Genomic DNA, 17,240 nt, shown 5'->3' with positions numbered 1-17,240 from the left:
TCTCAGTTTCCTTCCATGACTTCCTTGGTTCCGCAGCCCCTAAAATAATGGTGTCACCGTCATTCCTTCCTCAGCTCTGCTCATCCTACCCTAATTGTTCTCAACGCTAGCTGAACATTACGATTACCGAGGGCTCCTGTAACAAACCTTGCCCAGGCCCCACCCCAGTTGAATTGAATCAGCATCTGGGGGTAGGTGGGTGGAACCTGGGCATTGGTCTTATGTAAAAGGCCCCAGTTTTGATATGCAGCATCTGTTAGGATAATTATTCATTCTCATGGTTACAACCTGATGACTGTCAGATTATTATTTTTAGCTCAAACTATCTACTGGACATGATGACTGTCCTTCAGTACTGCAAATTCAGCATTTCCCAACCAAACTCTTCATCTTACTCCTCAAACCCACCCTTCTCCTAGTGTTTTCTTTCCTGGTGAAAGGGACCACCATCCCCAGTCATCCAAACCAGAAACCTGAGAGTTGTCCATGCCTTTTCTCTCTCCCTTGTTCCAATTTCCAGTTGGTTGGTTGGTTGATTCATTCATTCAGTAATTCATTACTCGGTGGTTAGGACTGAGGGCAATTGGAGAGAAATGCAGTTTAGGAATTGAGTTAGGAAGACAAAAAAGGCAGATGAAACAGTTAAGCTTCAAGAGGATAGCCTTCTGAAATGAAGAATAACATCATAGCTGCTGTCATTGAGGACTTCCTTTGTGCCGTGCATTCTGGTAGAACTTCACATATATTATCTAATTTACTGTGGGGCAGGTGAAGTCAGCCCCATTTCACAGATGACAGTACAGGCTCAGGGAGGCTAAGGTAACTTGTCCAAGGATGCAAGGTTAGCACAAGGTTAGTGAGAGTCAGGGTTGGAACCAGGGCATGACAAGGCCTGTGCTGTTGACATGAAAGGTCACTGGGGAAGAACTGTGAGTCTAGTAGTGCACTGTGAAAGCTTTGAAGGAGGAATACCATGATGTGACCACCAAACAAGATCATCTGCCCATAAGAGTGCTTTGAAAACTATAGACCATGGTTCAAAAACCTTGCAGCCTTTGCTCATGTTGCTAGCAGATCACGTCCTTTCTTTTGCTTTGAATTCTGGTTAGGTGTGTGTGTCTAACTTCCCCGGTGAACTGCAGACTCCTTGAGGGTGAGAATTGTGCCTGCTTATCTCAGTGTCACCCACAGCCCCTGTACTTGGCACATGGTTGATGATCATTGAGTGTTTCTTGAATCTGTGGATATTAGCGTTGATTCAGAGAGGAAGAAATGGAAATAGGACCCATAGTGACATTTGTCCAGATGTGTCATGGCTAAGCCCTTGGCTAGAGATTTGACTTGGAGAATTGTAAAGGGCAGAACCCTAGAGCTCTCTGGAGATATGTGTGGGAGATCTCAGAGTGAATAAAATTCCACCTACCCCTGACCTCCAGCTTCAAGGCATTGATGCTAATTCTATCTCTTTTCCCCTCTAGTACTTACCACTTTCTTTTTTTAGATGGAGTCTCAATCTGTTGCCCGGGCTGGAGTGCAGTGGTGCATTCTCGGCTCACTGCAACCTCCACCTCCAGGTTCAAGTGATTCTCTTCCTCAGCCTCCCAAGTAGCTGGGATTACAGGCATGTGCCATCACATCTGGCTAATTTTTGCATTTTTAGCAGAGACGCGGTTTCACCATGTTGGCCAAGCTGGTGTCGAACTCCTGACCTCAAGTGATCCACCCACCTCGGCCTCCCAAAGTGCTGTGATTACAGGCGCAAGCCACGGCACCCAGCGTACTTACCACTTTCTGACAGTCTTAATTAATTTCCTTTTTGTTCATTGTTTCTTGTCTAATGAGAACCTGTATTAGAATGTAAGCTCCAGGAGGGTAGTGACTCTCATCTTTTTTGTTCCTAATGACTCCCAAGACCTAGAACAGTGCCAGGCACATAGAGGATACTGAATAAATATCTATAGAATAAATGAAGGAAGTGAAGGTATCGCAAGACCTGGAGTCACTGCAGAGTCAGCTGCACTTCTGCCATCAAAGCACTTTCCAGGAACCTAATGTTCTGTGTGAGCCTCCCAAGTCAGGGCAGGGCCCAGAATAGCCCCAGATAGATTGCACTCAGCCTGGGCCCTTAGCTTTTCCAAGTAGGCTACTCAGGCCCCATGGTCCTCATCAGCCTTTTAGGGCCCAGCACAGGTGCTTCTGGCATGGAGAAGCCTCCAATCTTGGTGCTCCCCTGACCTAGAGGTGATCCCCCTTCTTCTGAGCCCCTCCCCTCCATGCAGCCCTCTCTCATGGTCTTGCCATCTACCGTGTGTTAGAGCTCCTGGCGGGCAGACACTGCGGCCGATGCATCTTCCTGCTCTCCACAGACGCTGGCATAGGGCCAGATGTTTTTTGGGTGACAAACATCTTTTGAGAGAGCAGCAGTCTGCCCAAAACTGATGAGAAGTCTGGTGGCCAGAAGCATTTGGGGAACTGTAGTTTGTTTAAAGAGAGTCAGAAACTTCTGGTTTGAAAGAGCTTTGAGGTCATGTTTCTAACCCCATCAGTTTTCTTTTTCTCCTTTTATGGCGTTTGTTTTTATAAAACATCTTTATTGAGATCTAATTCATATACCATGAAATTTACTCATTCAAAGCATACAATTCAGAGGTTTTGGTATAGTCACAGATATGTACTAACATCAGCATGGTCAACTTAAGGACATTTTCATCACCTCTAAAAGAAACCTTTTACTCTTTCACTATCACTCCTCCACGCCCTGTTTCCCCAGCCCTAAGCAACCGCTAATCTCTTTTCTGTCTCTACAGAGTTCCCTACTGGACTTTCATATGAATGGGATCATAGAATATGTGGTCTTTTGTGACTGGCTCCTTTCATGAAGCACAGTATTTTCAAATTTTATCCATGTGCAACTCTTACCTTTACAGGTAGGAAAACAGACACAGAGGGAAGGGATATGACTTGAGTCACGTGTCGAGCTGGGAGTAGAGCAGGAACCTGATTGCTGGTCTCCTGTCTCCCTGCACAGTGTTCTTTCCCTGCACCAGGGTGGAGACAAGGGGTTCAGTAGCCGCAGCTGACTCAGCAATGTTATTTGCCGTCCATCACTGAGGCTGCTTGAGGGTAAGCAGTAAGACAAACATGGTGAGGTGAGGCCTTGCAGGTCACATCAGCAACACCAATGTTGGCATTGGTGTTCGTTTCAGCCCTTTCCCACATCCTTTCTAGGGATACTGTTCATCCGGCAAAGTGGATGACTTGTGTGACCAACTTCCAGTCTTCTACTAGGAGTGGTCTGGGTCCCCATCCTCTCAGATCCCTAGCAAGAGAAAGGCACAGCCTGGATCCCCATTAGAGCTGTCTGTTCCTGTTGCCACCCTGTAGCTCTCAAAGGGCCATGCAGAGGCCATCTGTACTGAGCTAGATAAGAGGCTAAGCCCTTTCTAAGAGACGTCTAATCCTGTTAGGCAGATGGGAAATCTGAGGGGCATGACGATGCCCTGAACTAGTGTTCCCAAAGGTTTGTCTTTGTACCACACGACACTCAAGACTATTTTAGTGGATATGTGAATGAGTGCTTTTTGTTTAAATTGCTATATATTTATTTTAATGTGCACCAAGAAAAAAACATATCCAGCATGATCAAACCTGTGGTTGAATGAGTACTATTGTCTAGGATGAAGCTAAAATGGGAGGCACTGTATTCTAGAATCTGTTTTACGCAGACCGTGTTTTGCAGGTGTGGTGTTCTGGCAGTTTGCTAACATGGCAAAAGCCAGGAGGGCAGTTTGAGGTCAATTGTCGTTTGGGGAATGCCGCCCTGGGTGATAGGGGTCCAGGGTGCTTTCCCACCTCCTGTGTCTCCTTTTCATCTGGTGTGCAAGGCAAGGTGAGATGGCAGAGGATGCAGGCAGCCAGAACTTCTTGACATGATTGAAGGGCTCAGAAAACCTAGAGAACCAGCTGTGAGCCTTGTTTTTTCTCTGGTCCATGATAAACCCCCTTACAGGTATTCAATGCCCTTTTCTATAATAAAAAGAGGGGAGGGGTTCCTGTTGAAGAGAGAGGCTTAAAGGAGGGAAGGGAAGATGGAGGAGGAACAAGAATGATATGTAGTGCCATCCCAAAATAAGAAATGAAAATAAACAGTTTGGGCTGGGCACGGTGGCTCATGCCTGTAATCCCAGCACTTTGGGAAGCCAAGGCAGGTGCATCACTGGAGGCCAGGAATTTGAGACCAGCTGGGGCAATATAACAAGACCCCTGTCTCTACTAAAAATACAAGAAAACTAGCCGAGTGTGGTAGCATGTGCCTGTAATCCCAGCTACTCTGGAGGCTGAGGTGAGAGAATCACTTGAACCCAGGAGGTAGAGGCTTCAGTGAGCCAAGATGGGGCCACTGCACTCCAGCCTGGGAGACAAAGCCAGACTTTGTCTCAAAAAAAAAAAAAAGAAAAGAAAAGAAAGAAAGAAAAGAAAAGAAAAGAAAAGAAATAATTGGCTTTACCTCGGCTTCTTATGGCCACAGGTGAAATGACTTGTGAGGTTAAACTATCAGTGCCTGTGATACTGTGAAAAACTTGGCTGAGATCCCTGAGTAGGGAAGAGAGGTTTGAAACTCCTTCCTGGGGTCCTGGTTGTAACTGCACTTTGAGGAATAATCATGTGGTCTAATAGATAAGTCCCCCTTCCTTGCTTTCTAAGAATGTCATTTTTCTGATGAAGCATCATCGTAATCTGAGTTCTTTTTAAGAAATTCATGGAGATGTGTGAGCCCATTATCTCTCACTAAGCTATGATCATGGTAATGAACCAAGGCAACATCAAATGATTGACATTAGAAATGTAATGTGAACTTCCCTAAAATATCTGCCAATAGCTTTTCTTTGGGCTTAGAAGGTTCAGTAGTTATAGCTGCTTATTGTTCTGGGGTTCTCGTCTTAGCATAGCATTTCAGACATCTGTAACCTGCCGTTATTAATTCAACAAATCTTGATTGAGCTGAAGGCATTCTGCTAGGCTCTGCAGGGATTGTAAAGAAGCAGGGTACTTTTCTCCCTTACCCTCAAGGAGTTTACAATCTGAGGGACAGAAAACAAGACCTGAATCCATATGAAGTTAGAAAACACAAGACAAGAGCATAAAGGAGATGGTCACAGGCTGTTGGAAGAGCAAGACTACACACAGCAGCTCTGTGATTGGGTAACCTGGTGAAACATGGTAGGTGGGTGGCCAGGAACCCGTCCTAAATGTGGTGGGTTTGAGCTAACTGTTGACAGTTACATAGGATTTGAATAAGTCCTGGAAAGTGGGAGAGATCAGAACAAAGACTCAAGAGGGGCTACCTAGGGGCTTTTTTTGAGAGACAGAGAAGCTTCGAAACAGAGAATTACATGACGGGAGAAGGATGGGCCTTGGGTTCCCCTAGGCCACTTTGAGGAAGTTTTTTAACCTCTCCAAGCCTCAATCTCTTGTCTTCCAAATGGAGTTATGGATTCCTACTATGTGGGGTTGTCATGAGGAGTGACATCTACAGGTGAAAGTGTTAGTTTCCTTCCTTCCCCAAATTGGCCAAGAGAGCAGTCTTTTGGGGGCAGTGGTGGGAGACGGAGTTGGACATCTAGGAAGATGTTGGATTTTAAGGATGGGGATCCCTGGAAGACTTCAGTGACAACATAATACAATTTTACAATCGGCAGATACTTAGAGAAATGCAATGTTGAGATAAAGGGATAACCAGAGGCTTGGCAACTTGTGCAATTCTAGGCTTAATTAATGGCAAAGCCAGGAAGGAAACCAGGTGTCCTGATGTCTAGTTCAGTGCTCTTTTCAGCATTCCCTAGGTTTTATCTGGAGGGACGTTAGAAATGCAAATTCTTGGGCCCTACCCTAGCCCTCCTGAACCAGAAACTCTGTGGCTCAGACATCTATGCTTTAACCAGTCTTCCAGGTGCTTCTAATGCTTATAGGGTTTTATTAAGATGAAATGGGGGAAAAGTGAGAAAAACAGATTCCTTACAGAGTTGGGGTTATTACTTACTGGCAAGGAAAGGAGGACAGAAGGGTGAAGCTGGGCACCAGAAATAAGCGTTTTTTTCTTTTCTTTTTAAAATTAAGATACAATTCACATACCATCAAATTGACCCTTTAAATTATACAATTATTGGTTTTTAGAATATTCACAAAATTGTGCAGCTATCACCACTGTCTAATTCTAGGACATTTTTGTCACCTTAAAAAGACATCTCTTACCCATTAGCAGTCAGTTCTCATTTCCCTTCTTCACTGCCTTCACAACCACTAATCAATTTTCTATCTATCTCTATCCATTTGCCTGTTCTGGACATTTCATATAAATGGAGTCTGACATTTATGTGAAATCATGTAGCCTTTTGTGTCTGGCTTCTTTCACTTAGCATAATGCTTTCAAGGTTTATCCATGCTGTACCATGCATCAGGACCTCATTCCTTTTTGTGGCAGAAATCGACTTCTTCTACTTCAAACTTTTGCCACATGCAAATCTGGTCACACAACTGAGCTCACACTACCTCAGAAAAAGAGATGTTTCTTGGGCACATTTCCATAGAACTTTATAGTTTTCAAAGCATTGTCACAGCATGATGCAATGTAAGCCTTACACCAACCCTGATGGATAGCTGGGCAGGGATCATTATCATTGTTTTTACAGATGAGAAAACAAGCTGGAGAGGGGAGTGTTCTGTGCTAATCCAGTCCACTACTGTGCCTGTTCATTGAAGTGCGAGTAGGAATTTGATGGGTGTGCAGGCAGGGGATATGGACTAGGCAAAGGAGCAGTATCTGCAGAGACATGAGGGCATGAGAAACCAAGGCCTTTCGGGGGAACAACAGGTAATACAGTTCTGCAGAGTGTTGTGTGAGGGAGATGAAGTTGTCAGGTAGGCAGGGCCAGATCACAAAGGGCTTTGGCTGCCATCCCAAGGCCAGGGGGGAGGCAGTGGGATGGAATGGCTGAGTCCAGCTTCAGAGACAAGCAAGCTAATCTGATTTTTAATTCCAGTTCTGTCACTTCTTTGCTGTGTGCTCTTAGCCAGGTTACTTAACTTCTTTATGCCTCAGTTTCCTTTTTTTGTAAATGAGAATTATTAAAAGCATTAAATAAGATAACCTGTGTACATTGCTTAGCCTAGTGCCTGGCACATAGTAAGTGGTAATGTTGTTGGCATAGTTGTGCTATTGATATTACTATAATTCTTGAGCTCAGACTTTATCCTAAAGATGAAGAGGAACCACTGGAGGATTTTGAAAATAAAAGTGATGTGATTAGACTTACATTTTATATCACTCTGGCAGTCACATGGAGGACAGATTGATGAAGAGTAAGGAGACTGGCTGGGGGTTATTGTAGTACTTCAGATAGAATGAAAGTTTGAACTCAGGCAGTAGCACTGAGAAAGGAGAGGAGGTGACAGATTAAGACAATTGGGACCAAGATCAACAATTTGGTGACTGAATCCATGTGGAGCACAAAACAGGAAAAGAGTCAAGCATGATTCCCCAGTATGTATGTATGTATGTATGTATGTATGTATTTATTTATTTATTTAGAAACAGGGTCTTACTCTGTCACCCAAGCTGGAGTGCAGTGGCACGATCATGGCTCACTGCAGCCTCAACCTCCTGGGCCCAGGTGATTCTCCTACCTCAGTCTCCCGATTAGCTGGGATTACAGGTGTGCACCACCACGTTCAGCTAACTTTTTTTATTTTCAGTACAGACAGGATTTCACTATGTTGCCCAGGCTGGTCTCAAACTCCTGGGCTGAAACAATCCTCCCTGCTCAGCCTCTCAAAGTGCTTGGATTATAGGTATGAGCCACCGTGCCCAGCCGAGATGTCTTTCAAGAACAGTGTCTCAAGTAGCACTTATAAAACTTTTACATCTCCCAGAGAGAAAGATAATGAACTTGAGTCAATACCTGAATAATATGCTGCAAAATATATGAACATAATCTTTTTCAAATGATCATTCTCTTTTCCTTTTTAAACACAGGTTTTAAGGATGATTCTTTAATCTTTGCAGTTTAAAAATTTGAGTTGGTATGTGAAGAGTCTTCCTTGAGGCATATCTGAGAGTTGTGTTTTGTGCTCTTTATTTTTGAAACATATTTTTCAGCTTAATAAATTTGCCTTTCATTATTTCTTTGATTACAATTTTGTGTGTTCCTTTTCCATGTTCTCTGCTGGCCCTATTATTTGTAAGTTGAAATCCTCAATTTGGTTCTATGCCTGACAGTTTTTCTTGAAGTGCTATCTAGTTTTATTTACAATTTCAATTTAGTGCAAGTGATTTTGGGCACTTCAGTTTCTCTTTTATCTTTTGCTGCCTCCACTGATGTTTTCATTTCTCAATAGCTTGTGCTAGTTTCCTGAAGTCTTTTATTATCACCTTTTTGTATCCCTTTTAATTGTCTGTTTGCATTTAAAATAGCTATCACCTTGACATATTTAGTCTTCTTCTCCATTTACAAAATATTTTGAGAGAGTTTGCCTTTTTATATTCACATTGTTCCAGGCAACCAGAATTGTGTTCAGTTTGAGGGTTCATGCCTTTTAAGGTATTTTTCCAAGTTGATGTGTGCTCTAAAAAGATCTTGTATTACAAGGAACTGTTGAAGGAGCTGAGGATGTTTAATTTGGGACAAAGGAGACTGAAAGGCTGAAAGATTTCTATGTTCAAATGCAGAAAGGGAGCTGATTTATTTGGGGCAGTGGTGGTAGGAGTGGCCAGAGGGCAGCACTGGTGTGGAAGACTAAAGCTGTAGATGAATGGAATTCAGCTTTATGTAAAGAAACTTTCTAACAATAAGATGGGTTCAACAGGGAATGACAGAACATAAGAGGCCAGATAACTTCTTGGCAGTGGGACTGTAGAGAAGATTCAAACGTTTTGGATGATATGGACATTTACTTCCTTCCATTAGCCCAGCAATCCAGAGGCTAACATTAAAACCATTAGCAGGTCATTCTCTTGACTTTAAACTCTCCTGCTCAGACCTTGCTGAGTCATGGAGCACTTTTAATGGCTTGGTTGATGTAGGCATTTGTTTAGTCTTTGGGGATCCCTGGATGAAGGTACGTGCCTACCCACAGTCCAGATATATAACACAAATTAATTCTCTTAATTAGAACCATGTATGTTTATAGAAACCAATTAGCTAAATTGTATTTGGCAGCAGTTACTTAAAAAGTAACCACTGTAGTTTGAAGACCTTCAAAAGGAATGGAAAGGCTCGATGGCCTTCAGTCCAATGGATATGTTTGAGATCCCTGACAACTCTGCAATCATGTGGAAACTATAAGAACGTAGAGGTCAGACATCGCGCTTCTTCCAGTGCTGTGCTTACTTCAGGATTTCCAACTACTCTGGGTAATGTGGGGCTTTGAATTTTGAGACAGACTGCAACAGAGACCATCTTGCCTGGCTCTTAGATCTAGTGGAGACCTCAGACTGCATGAATGGAAGGAACTGTAGGAGTCATCTGCTCCATGTATTCCATGGATTTGTCCCTCTATGCCATCCTTTTGTCCCTTCTGCTATATTCATGCAGTTTATGCAGCCTCCCCTGGAATACCTTCAGTGTCCGAGATCTTAACAATTCTTGAGGACACTCATTCCATGCTTGGATCTACCAGGAACATGAATTTCTTGCCTTAGTCTGAGCTGGAGTCCCCTGCACTGTGGCATTTCCCCATTAATCCTGTCTCTAAATTCCAGAATCATGTAGAATATGTGTCTTTCACATGGTGGCCCTTGGGCTCTTTGTGAACCATGATCATGTGGGCCACCTCCAAGTTTTTATTTAATAAACATTCTTTGATTTTTCAATGTGTTTTCATATGACTTGCTTTTAAATCTCCTTTCCTAGACCCCATAGGAAAGCGTGATGCTCAGACGTAAGACAGACCAAGTTAATATCAATATCCCAGAATTTCCAATGGACTTGATCCTAGAGGGGCCCTGACTGGGGCAGTTGATATTTGAAAACAATATCCCATGGGTTTTGCTAGACATTTATTCTTCTGTCTTCTGTGTTTAGTCTCTGTTTTGTCAGGACACTATAACCTACATTCTTGATCCTCCATGGTAAGTCTCAAAGAAATATGATGTTATTTTGTATCCTTGGCAAAGGAACATTAAATAATCCTTATTATATGAAAGAGCTTTTACAAATTGGCTACAAGAAGGCAAACATTCCAGCAGAAAAATAAGGAAAAATCAGAAACAGTAAAGTAATAAGAAATGAATACAAATGGTCAGGAGCACATGAAAAATGTTGAGCTGTGCTAGTAATCAAATAACTTCCAATCACAGCTGTACATAGTTCTGATCTGGAAAGATATACAGGATATATTTGCAAGTTAAAAAATACAAAGTACAGACTACTGAGTATAATACTCTATTTTTGTAGAAAAGATGTGTTAATATACATGATATAGGTCTCTATTAATTCAGGACAAAGATAGTATGAATACATACCAAATTGTTAACTGTGTTAACCTCTAGGGGAATGGGTTGGATACTTGAAGTAGGATGCTTATTTTGTATAATTTTCAATGTGATGGATTTATGTGTGATATTTAATTTTTAAAATATTTTCCTATATATATAGGAAATATATTTTTATATGGGAAACATATATATAAGTATATACATTTCCTATATACAAATATATATTTAATTATATATAAATATATATTTAAACCAATAATTGAACGTTACTTTCAATCTCATTAGCAAATATTTTTAAAAATGACAATGTCTAGTTTTTATAAGAATATAGAGGGTAATTTACTTTTGTCTTCTATGTTTTCAAAATATAAATGTTTAAGTAAATAATTTCCATCCTACTGGCAAAATTTTTTTAAGGGATAGTATTCAAAAGGTCTGTCCTGGCAGGAGTGCAAATTGGTAACTTCTTGGAGGCAATTCAAGAATATACATCCAAATTCTTAAAAGTGAACATATGTTTATGTCCAGTAATTTCACTTCTAGGAATTTATCCCCCCAAAAATATCTGGGAAGTAGTAGCCATTTGCCATGAATAAGGATTTTTATTGTAAAGCTTTCATAATAGTGAAAAATTGGAAATAACATAAATGTCCAATGATAGATTTATTAAATAAATTATGATATGGTCAGAGAAAATAATACCATATAACCATTTTAAATGATGGTGTAAATGCTTAAATATTAACATGGAATGATGTTTATGAAATCATAAGTGGGAAGATATAATATATCATTTTAATTAAGAAACATATATACAAGTGTAAGCATGAAAAACGAAAAATTAACTTACTAATTGGGAGGTAGTGATTGTAGCTAATTGTAAGTGATTTTATTTTCATTATATTTTTCTGTGTATATTACCAGAAGCATATATTACTTCAGTTTTTAAAACTAAGTTAAAAATTATTAAAAATCATTTAATAAAATAGTATTAAGGGTTTATAATAGATATCAGCATTTCCTGCCCCACTCCTCCTCATCCTTTAATTTCTGTTCTTAGAAGCTCTTTCAACTCTTCTAGTCATTTCCTCTGGTATTTTCCTGCATATTTCTAAGAAATATCTTGCATTCTTATTTTCCAATTTATTAATTTTGGACATTATCTAATTATTATGATAAATGAGGATTTAGCTCTTAGGCTACTACACTTGCTTCCCTTCACCATATCATTCCAGTGTCATTACATCACTGTTCTTGAGAAACCATTTTTCAGTGTTTACATTATCATGACAATGTAAATATTGTTAATTGCTGAGCCAAGCAGTGAACTATAATTTTATTTTCTTATACAACTTTTTATTTTCCTTGGATTTCATAATTCCCTCTGTTTTTGATCGGCTTAATTTTTCATGTGCTTATTGCTAATTCTCCCATACGCCCCAACAGCCTCTCAGTGAAATTTTCTACACAAACACATCAGACAACTTATCCATTTCTATTTATTTTCCCTAAGACCTCTGTCTTCACGCATCTCAGTAGTTGCTCTCTGGGTCTTTTATACAGGTGTTACCTTAATGCATCCCTTCACGGTCATCCGGGATGCTTCTTTTGCCTCTTATCTATGTTCCATCCCTAATATCCTGGATCTCATTTCTTTTTTCCTTACTTCCTTGTTTTGCAGAAGTGTCAGCGTCCTGAGAAAGGATGTATGAAAGGTAAAATTTTAGAGACCTGAACATCTAAAAATGTCTTTTGTACTTGATTGGTAGTTTGACAGGGTATCGAATTCTAGATTGAGAATGCTTTTCCCTCAAAAATGTGAGAACTCCAATGGCTCCCAGCTTCCATTGTTATTACTGAGAAGTTTAGTGCCATTTTTAATCTCAGTTGTTTGTATGTGATCTTTTTTTTTCTCTCTCTGGAAGTTTAGAAGATATTTTCTGTTTCTAGTTTCTGAAATTTTACAATGTTGTTACTTGATGTGGGTCTTTTTTCATTCATTAGGGTGGGCAATTAGTATATATTCTTAATCAGAAAATTTAAGTTCTTCGAGAAATTTTTATCAAATTATTTGGCAGTTTCCTTACCTCCATTTCCTTTATTTTCTACTTCTGGAACTTTATTAGATGAATATTACACTTCCTGGACAGATACTATACATTTATTGTCTTTTATGTTTTCTCTGTCTTTGGCTTTGGTTTCTCTTCCTGCAGTCTTTCATTGACTATATTTTTCTGTTTTTATTAATAATTGAATGTTTTATTCTAGCTGTCTTATTTTTAATTTCCAAGTGTTCATTCTTATTCTCTGATAGTTTATTTTAAAAAAATCGTCTTCTTGTTTCATGAATACAATACTTTATCTTTTTGAAGATTTAAGTTATAGATTGATTTTTTTTCCATCTGTTTTCTACATTGTCTCTGTTTCTTCTGAATTTTTCTGTTTGATTTGGTCTGTTTTTTATAATGCATGCTTTCCTTAAATGCTTATTCATAAGTAAGAGTAAAGCAGTAAAACAAATAATTGGAAACTTTGTATGATGGGTCTGGCTCACTGATTAATACATTTCAATGCAAGATGATCTGGCAGCAAGTTACCTTTTCCCTGCAGGGATCCTGAAAATGTCAGTATCTGAAGGTCTTTTCTCTGGTGCTATTCAGTCCTCCAGAGAAGGATTCTTTAATCTTTTGCTTGGGACATGTCTTAGTCTGTTTTGTGTTGCTATATAATATCACGGACTGGGTAATTTATAAAGAAAAGAAATTTATTTCTGACAGTTCTGGAGGCTGGAAAGTCTAATATTGAGGTGCTGGCATCTGGTAAGGGCCTTCTTACTGTATCATCCCATGGAAGAAGGTGGAAGGGCAAAAGAGCACACAAGAGAGCGTGGAAAGAGGCCAAAGTTATCCTTTTATCAGGAACTCACTCCCACAGTAATGGCATTAATCCATTCATGAGGACACAGCCTTCATGACCCTGTTGCAATGGAAATTAAGTTTTCAACACATAAACTTCAGGGACACGTTCAAACCATAGCAGGATATAAAGTACTCGCTGACAGTATTCAGAGAACTGGGCACAGGAAGGGGCTAGAGGTCTTGTCATTCAGTTAGAATAGTTTTACTTACTTCTTCTATTTTCATTCCTATACTGTCTATTGTGCCTAGTCTCCCCAAGCTTCTCTTGTTCATTTTCTCCAAAAAATAAGCCTCTTGTCTTCAGCAGGATGGGAAAGAGATAGTTGTCTAGGTGGGTATTTCCATATTTTCAGCCTTATGCTCATCCTTGCTTTCTCCTGTACTTACTGCCCCTAATTCCTGAGCCATTGGGCAAATCAGCACTTCTTCCCTCCCCCTCCCCTCCCCTCCCCTCCCTTTTCCTTTCCTTCCCTTCCCTTCCCTTTTCTCTTTCTTGAGATAGGGTCTCACTCTGTTGCCCAGGCTGGAGTGCAGTGGTATGATCTCAGCTTACTGCAACCTCCACCTCCCAGACTCAAACAATCGTTCCACCTCAGTCTCCCAAGTAGCTAGGACTACAGGTGTGAGCCACCATGCCTGGCTAATTTTTGTATTTTTGGTAGAGATGGGGTTTCATCATGTCATCCAGGCTGGTCTTGAACTTCTGGACTCAAGCAATCTTCCCCCTCAGCCTCCCGAAGTGCTGGGATTATAGGCCTGAGCCACCATGCCCAGCCACCAGCTCATTTTTCATCAGAATCCCCCTCTGAGGGAACATAGCTTTCTGTTTTCTTTGTTTTGAAAACTGAAGAGTTTTACTTACTCCTTCTATTTCAGATGCCTCTCTTCCAAACATTATCGACATCTGTCATCTATTGTTGTCTTCTCTTCTGTATTCATTATCCTATCGGTTTATATGTTTTTTATTTCTTTACTGTGATTTATAAGATTTAGGCAGAAGAAATTAAGACCTTGTCTCAATTCACAGTGTTTAATCAGAAATCTACTTTCTGTTATTCTTTTTATATTTTTTAAAAAGTGAGATGCCTAGAACTGAAGACAGTGTTCGGGTCTCATGTCCCCATTGTAGAGTAAAGCTAGACTGACTATCATTGATCTAAATGGAATTTGTTTTTGGTTACAGCCTATGTTCATGTTAGCCTTTTTACCCACTAATTTGTATTTGGCTTCCATATGCCTGAAAAGTGTGTCTCTAGGTTTTCAAAGTGATCAGTTAGGGTGTTTTCATTCTTTTTTTTTTTTTTTTTTGAGACGGAGTCTCGCTGTGCTCCCAGGCTGGAGTGCAGTGGCGTGATCTCGGCTCACTGCAAGCTCCGCCTCCCGGGTTCACGCCATTCTCCCGCCTCAGCCTCCCAAGTAGCTGAGACTACAGGCGCCCGCTACCACGCCCGGCTAGTTTTTTGTATTTTTAGTAGAGACGGGGTTTCACCATGTTAGCCAGGATAGTCTCGATCTCCTGACCTCGTGATCCACCCGCCTCGGCCTCCCAAAGTGCTGGGATTACAGGCTTGAGCCACCGCGCCCGGCCTCATTCTTATAACCTGGTTAGTTCTCTTTCCTTGTATCCCTGGTATAGATCCCATGATTCCTCTGTTGATTGCTGTTGGGTTCTCTGTGCTAATATTTTATGTGGTGTATTTACTTTTATTTTCATAAGGGAGATTGTATTTTTATATTATTATATTGTTTTTGTCAGAATTTGTATCAATGTTATACTGGTACCTTAAAAAGATGTAGGAATCTTTTCAGCAAAAGCCAGAATTGACAAATGGGATCTAATTAAACTAAAGAACTTCTGCACAGCAAAAGAAACTACCATCAGAGTGAACAGGCAACCTACAGAATGGGAGAAAATTTTTGCAATCTACTCATCTGACAAAGGGCTAATATCCAGAACCTACAAAGAACTCACACAAATTTACAAGAAAAAAACAAACAACCCCATCAAAAAGTGGGCAAAGGATATGAACAGACATTTCTCAAAAGAAGACATTCATACAGCCAACAGACACATGAAAAAATGCTCATCATCACTGGCCATCAGAGAAATGCAAATCAAAACCACAATGAGATACCATCTCACACCAGTTAGAATGGCGATCATTAAAAAGTCAGGAAACAACAGGTGCTGGAGAGGATGTGGAGAAATAGGAACACTTTTACACTGTTGGTGGGATTGTAAACTAGTTCAACCATTATGGAAAACAGTATGGCGATTCCTCAAGGATCTAGAACTAGATGTACCATATGACCCAGCCATCCCATTACTGGGTATATACCCAAAGGATTATAAATTATGCTGCTATAAAGACACATACACGTGTATGTTTATTGCAGCACTATTCACAATAGCAAAGACTTGGAATCAACCCAAATGTCCATCAGTGACAGATTGGATTAAGAAAATGTGGCACATATACACCATGGAATACTATGCAGCCATAAAAAAAGGATGAGTTTGTGTCCTTTGTAGGGACATGGATGCAGCTGGAAACCATCATTCTTAGCAAACTATCACAAGAACAGAAAACCAAACACCGCATGTTCTCACTCATAGGTGGGAACTGAACAATGAGATCACTTGGACTCAGGAAGGGGAACATCACACACCGGGGCCTATCATGGGGAGGGGGGAGGGGGGAGGGATTGCATTGGGAGTTATACCTGATGTAAATGACGAGTTGATGGGTGCAGCACACCAACATGGCACAAGTATACATATGTAACAAACCTGCACGTTATGCACATGTACCCTACAACTTAAAGTATAATAATAATAAATAAATTAAAAAAAAAAAAAAGATGTAGGAATCTTACCTTTTTATGCTCTAGAGCAGGGTTCTCCAACCCCCGGGCCGTGGACCAGTACTGGTCTGCAGCCTGTTAGGAACCAGGACCGACAGCAGGAGTGAGCATTACCGCCTGAGCTCTGCCTTCTGTCAGATCAGCAGCTCATTCGATTCTCATAGGAGCCCGAACCCTATTGTGAAATGCACATGGGAAGGATCTAGGTTGCACGCTCCTTATGAGAATCTGATGCCTGATAATCTGGGATGATGTCAGTTTCATCCCATCCCCCCACTGTCTGGGGAAAAATTGTCTTCTGCAAAACTGATCCCTGATGCCAAAAAGGTTGGAGACTGCTGCTCTAGAGCAGATGAAATGGCATTGGGGGAAAATTAGTAAAGCTGGCTAAATACAACATGGTGTCCTAGATTGGATCATGGTACAGAAAAAGCACATTAGTGAAAAACTGGTAAAATTTGAACGTAGCCTGTAGTTCAGTTAATAATATTGTCCGAATGTTAATTTCTTAATTTTTACAAAGGTACAATAATTATGTAAGATGTTAATATTAGGGAAAGCTGAATGAAGGGATATGGGAACCCTGTATTATCTTTGTAACCTTTTTATACATCTAAAAGTGTTCCAAGATAATTTGTTTAAAAGAATAAGACAGGCTGGGTGCGGTGGCTCATGCCTGTAATCCCAGCACTTTGGGAGACCGAGGAGGGCAGATCACTTCAGGTCAGAAGTTCAAGACTAGCCTGGCCAACATGGTGAAACCCCATCTCTACTAAAAATACAAAAATTAGCCAGGTGCAGAGGCATGTGCCTGTAGTCCCAGCTACTCGGGAGGCTGAGGCAGGAGAATTGCTTGAACTTGGGAGGCAGAGGCTGCAGTGAGCTGAAATTGCACCACTGCACTCCAGCCTGTGTGACAGAGCGAGACTCCATCTCAAAAAAAAAAAAAAAAAAAAAAAAAAAAA

At 40.6% G+C, this 17,240-nt stretch overlaps 1 protein-coding gene across 1 annotated transcript in view; it reads left to right on the top strand.

Annotated features, from left to right (window-relative positions):
* FRMPD1 (FERM and PDZ domain containing 1) overlaps positions 1-17,240 on the top strand; it is a 100,130-nt gene that overhangs the window by 27,916 nt on the left and 54,974 nt on the right. The window lies entirely within an intron of this gene.

This window comes from Theropithecus gelada, chromosome 15, assembly GCF_003255815.1.
Source record: "Theropithecus gelada isolate Dixy chromosome 15, Tgel_1.0, whole genome shotgun sequence".
In the NCBI taxonomy this organism is placed as follows: Eukaryota; Metazoa; Chordata; class Mammalia; order Primates; family Cercopithecidae; genus Theropithecus; species Theropithecus gelada.
This window is presented reverse-complemented; position numbering and strand designations above follow the sequence as displayed.